The 5,644-nt window shown below is 28.6% G+C and overlaps 1 protein-coding gene across 12 annotated transcripts in view; it reads right to left on the bottom strand.

Moving 5' to 3' along the window:
- The window catches only part of LOC130814117 (protein DOUBLE-STRAND BREAK FORMATION), a 34,104-nt gene extending 30,875 nt beyond the window's left edge, over positions 1 to 3,229 (bottom strand). For 7 of the 12 annotated variants that reach the window (XR_009042302.1, XR_009042303.1, XR_009042301.1 and 4 more), the window contains exon 1: positions 1 to 3,228. This exon is cut by the window's left edge and continues 428 nt beyond it. The gene's annotated coding sequence lies outside the window, so the exon portion shown is untranslated. The other 5 variants (XM_057680131.1, XM_057680130.1, XM_057680133.1 and 2 more) reach the window with 2 other exon arrangements.
- Between the last annotated feature and the right edge of the window lie 2,415 nt (positions 3,230 to 5,644).

Below are 5,644 nucleotides of genomic sequence, written 5' to 3'. Positions count from 1 at the left end.
CGCTATATAAATACATTATAAAATATTTTTCTTTATTCTTTATTTTCTGTTTTTATAAATCAAATATCTTTCCGCTTCCTTTGCCAAAACATTTTCTTTCAAGATTAGAAATCACCATTCAATGGATAGAACTTTCTTTTCTACTTTCTTTACTAAAACTTTTCCTATCAAAGTCTTCAAATCATAAATCTATGGAATGGAACGAACTTCTTTTCCATCAGGCTAGCTAGACCCTCCGGGTAACTATTAGACAAAGATCTCTAGTGTGCACACCCCACATACGATCAAACCGTAGCAAAAGATCTAAGTCTTAGGTACTGATCAACGTACCCCCAACTATTATGTAGTGTCAAGATAATCCCGACGAGGTTCCAATTCCTTGAGACACCACAGAGGTAATCCCACCCGTTTCAAAACAGTGAACTATCTATATCTTTTCTGTAACTATTCTATGATTTTAAGGTTCGAAAATAAAAATAACTTTCTATATTAGGAAGAACATCTTCTTATATTCAAAGCATTCTCAGATAAAGTGAAATACATATCTTTGTAATCCCTTTTTGTAACTATTAAAGATTTGAGTAAGAAATCCACCCTTTTCAATACAGCAAAACGACAATCTTAGTCAATATAATTTCTTAATGAAGTCGAAATCTTCAAGATAACCATATATGTGCTAAATAACTAAATATATTAAACTTAACTAGCTAATAAGCTATGTTTAACTTTGGTTTTCTGAAATGACAAGCTTTTATTCAAACATTAGTACAACTAATCCTATACCTTATTTACTTAAACCACCAACTCCCTTTTACCTCAAGCATCTCCTTTTCTTAGTTCTTGATTCAATGTGCTTCTAATCTTTCTTATATTTAATATATAATCAATAATATTATATGCTTACTCGTAAACAAAATGATACCTATGAATAATGTAGGCATAACTTTTATTTAATTTAGTCACTTTAACACATAATTTGTATTCATTTCTACAATTTAACTTAATTTTAACCATATGACTAACTTCATAGTTTACTTCACAATACTAACCGATAATCAACTCATTGTTCAAACTAAATAAAATCAACTCATATCCGAACAAACAAATAATTTATAAATCCAAACTAGCCACCCAAACTTATTATCTTAACTTTCTAACTTAATCACCTAACGCTTTACTAACAAAGGTCAAACTCAACTAAACAAATCACCTTATAACCACAATTAACGAAATCAACCCATAAAAATCTAACCAGAAAATGCTAATCGTCATAGACACAATAGACCAACTCATAGTACTTGATTCATACTTATTTATTTAATCTTTAATCCTTATTCATATTAAATCTAACTCCAACTCTTCCCGCTTCTTAAACAATTACAAGTACAATTCACTTTCAACTTTTGTTCATAATTCCATTTCTAATCAAATCACTATCTCTTAAATTATACCCACTTCAACGTTATTCTTCAATAGACCCACAACAACAAGGAGTACTTCTATACTTCAATTAATAATCGTTTCAAGGCAAACACATAAAAGCTCAATTTGCATCAAAAATCAATTTAATATTGAATGATGCTCTACGATTAGCTCTTATCATGAACAACTAAATTTTGTTTCCCCATTTCTTCTAACAATTCCAAATAAACCTAAACTAAAGTAAGACTAACTAAAATCTCAACTTTCAATAAAAATCATCCATTTCTAATTTGATGCCAACAATATCAACTCTCAACAATTTACAACAATTTTTATCTACACATACAAATTAAGTCCAATAAAGCTTATCTTGGTGGGTATACCTCAAATATCAATTTCTCCACTTTAGATTCAATTTACCAATTGCTAATTTAAGTAACGTTTTCATCTTCAATTTAATCAATTAAAACCCAACGATTACTAATTGACCTAATTTCTATAGTTTCCACATGATTCAAATATAAAACATAAAATTTCACTTATTCAAGATTTAAATCAAGCAATTAAATTTGTTTGAGTGGGAGTGTACCTTAAGCATACAACTCTTTCAATGGCTAATTCCTTCCAACTATCTTCTTCTCTTCATTCTATTCTCAAGAAAACAAGAAAAATAAAACCCAAATTCTAATAAATTATATTAGATTGAAAGTTTTATTTTAATGGGTATACCTTATTAATGGAGAAGAAGACTAACAATTGTGTGTTGGTCGCGTAACAAATTTTAATGGGTACCTCAAGCTTTTAAACAAATATACATCCTTTGATATAAAGGAAGGAGACTTTATTCCAATACACTTCACTACTATTGTACTACCTCGATTATATTTTCTAAATTGCTTCAACATCATCCTTAACCTTACTATACTCCTCATCTGCATCCTTATAAATCCTCCTCATGGAAATTCTTTTTACATTATAGCACTTAAAATATTTCACTTCACATCCATATTCCGTATTCACTCTTTTTATGAAATCATTTAAATTCCTACCTGGGTTTTCTCTCCAATCCGATCTAAATACTTCTCCGCCAAATACAAGGCGATGATTTTATTGTTTTCCTATTGGTGTCCACAAGTACGCTCAGATCTATAAATTTTAATCTGAAAAGTCTCCTCTTTCTTTAATTTCACAGCATAAATCTTAATATACATTTATTCTTTTGGGTACAAGAGCACTTTTTAATCCTTTCTTCCACTTTTCTACAACCAAATTTATTAAAGCATTATACACTCTGTTTTTTTACTACCATTATGCAAATAATAGTAATTGTATCCACTTTCAATCACATGGTGCTTTAAAACCTTTTTAAAAATATTATTAGATGGAAAATTTTAGTTTAAAGAAAATTTTACCTTAACCTTAAAGTCATCATCTGGATTGAATACTAGATAATGCTTTTCCTTTCATCATCAGATCCATCCAAGCTGTTAATTCAACTTCAGACTCACCCAATTCATCATGACTGTTTTGATAATTGGTCCTACCTTCCTCATCAGCAAGCTCTATAATAAATTTTGAACATCAAACTCAATCCTTGAAGCTCCTTCTTCAAACCAAACATTAATGTTCTTAGCAAAAAGATCAGCAACAATGTCATCTTCATATCGCCATCACTTAACTCAACATCACTATCACCCTACGCTGCTGCAGCTTCACTGTCATTTTCTAAGTCCCCTTGCACTTTCTTAGATGAGGACGAAAGAAGGTGACTTAGAGGTCTTTTTTCAGCTGAATTCTTTTTATTTTTGAATTCTTTTTAGTTTAGGTCTTGGAGAGTTTGTTGGGGTGATTTTACATTCTTAGCCTTCTTATGTGGTCCATACTCCTACAAACTTTACTTTCTAAGATAACATCAACATTAACTAACTCTTTCTCCCCTAAATCACTCCTACTATGTACTACATAAAGATCGTACCATTCATGTGTTAGAAATATTCAATAATCAAGTGAACATTCTGTAAGTCGTTTAACGTAATTATGTCAATATACTACGAGACATTAATTTAGTCTACATTGAATAACATTTATGTTTTACTAGAAACCAATAAACGTCACTGAACCGTTATTTAATAATGGAACGAGCTTAATGTCGCTAAGCCTATAGGGTCACGCTATATCAACGTGTGAGATCATTTTGTGTGTTTGGAACTATGTTACTCTACGTTCATGTGATTAATCTAGTTAGACTAGATATTATTCATAATCTCACTATTTAAATATAATAGGTTATATTAAGTAAATAAATTAAATTTATAACTCTCTAACATTAAACTTTAATGTTTTATGAGACTCCTCAAAACACCCAATTAATCTAATAATTAATTGGTATTATTAGGTGTATTGTGTTTTGTAACCGTATGTGATGAAATTTGCAGTCTTAAAAGAGATTATATATGCTTTCTAATTGATAAGCTTGTGAGTTATGATAAAATTGGAGGGTAGTTGCGATTAAAATACAAGAGTTGTATACATATAAAATTAGTTTAAGAATTATTCTTAAACGATGTATTAGTATACGGGGTTTTACAAGACATTGTGGGTGGACTACACTAGAGGAACTTCATTTGCAGTTTTTATCTCGTGGTTATATTTTGCTAGTGGATTCACGCTACAAAGGTATAATTTTTATCCCGATATTTATTTGTTTCATTTCATGTCAATGATTGGGTTTTGAGAAGGTTTTAATTTTCCACATGTTAAAAGTTAATATTACTAGAACCCTACAGTAGTATCAGTTTCCTCTTTTATTAATATGTTTAGGACAATTAAATATTCGTTGTACATAAATAAATATATATGAAGTATTTATCTGCACATGATAATTTTAATTTGCATGATAAAATTATGAACTTTAGGGGAGGGTTTATTAAATTGACTTTTTTTTATTCTTTCATACTCCATGTGTCTTTTTATTTTATTTTATTTTTTTTTTGTTTTTTTTAACTAAATTGTTTAGTTGATTTTAATAAAAAAAAATTATTAGTAGATTTTGGTTTGACTAAATGTAAATAGAAGGTCTATTGCAAGTCTACGTTTTATTGTAATTTGTTTAGCATTAGTATGTTAAATGGTGCTAATAATGATTAGTGCTATTTTACATTTTTTTCTATGCTAGGCTCAAAAATAAATTCATTAGATGAATGTTTAAGGGGAGTAATTTTATTATTAAATGATAATAATAAGCTCATTTTTAATGGAGATTATTTTAAGTGGGAGGTTTATTTTGCTTAAGAGAAGTAAAAATAATCTATTCACATGCAGATTAAAATTGAATAATGAGATTATTTATCATATTTATTTTAAATAATAAGATTATATATTTGTTTATGTGCTTTTTGCATATAATTTCTTTAAATTTGTTTAAATATTATATTGTATGGGCCACTTACAAATAGTAAATGAGTGAATGATAATTGTTATACAGGTTATGGTAACTAGTATGGCCCATTTAGGATAGATTATATGGTTTGCATGTCGTTATTTTTGAATATAATTAAGTACGATCTGCGTATTGTTTATTTTGAATGTAATAGTTAAATAGTTTATTTTTCACATTTCAAAGTTTAATTACTACTATGTATGTATCCATAGAGTTGAAGACCAAGAAGGATAGAGATTCAAGTGATGTTCAGAAAATGGGCCTTGAAGATTAAATTTTCAATTGTTTTGAGGCCATACTAGGAACCTTATTTATCCATTATTTTATTGCTTTATTGTTTTTTTGCTATATTGCTTGATGATGCATACTTTGGTTGTTTAGTTTATTGATTTGAATAATTAGAGTTTACTTTTATTTGTGTTAATAAAAACAAGCATAGTCCCTATGAAGCTTTCGATCATTAATTAGTTACGTTTCACCAAAGCGAGGTGCCTATTAATTATTCTAAGATAAGTAGCTGGTGAAAAATGGTTTAACTCAACTAAGTAGGTCAAGAAAAGTTGACACTTAGAGGCATGGGATAATAGTAGATAAAGAGTTATATTATAATTACTAACCAAGAATTATTATGAATAATTAAGAAATACTTTATTTACCTATAACCATTAACTTTGAGTGACAAGCCAAAGCTTGCTTAGGGTTAATGAAAATAGGGTCTTTGAATCACTAAATTAAAAGGGACATTTAATTTAATTTGGTGGAATGAATTTCTTTTAAAGTTGT

Source organism: Amaranthus tricolor, chromosome 5 (genome assembly GCF_026212465.1).
Source record: "Amaranthus tricolor cultivar Red isolate AtriRed21 chromosome 5, ASM2621246v1, whole genome shotgun sequence".
Taxonomy (NCBI): domain Eukaryota; kingdom Viridiplantae; phylum Streptophyta; class Magnoliopsida; order Caryophyllales; family Amaranthaceae; genus Amaranthus; species Amaranthus tricolor.
This window is presented reverse-complemented; position numbering and strand designations above follow the sequence as displayed.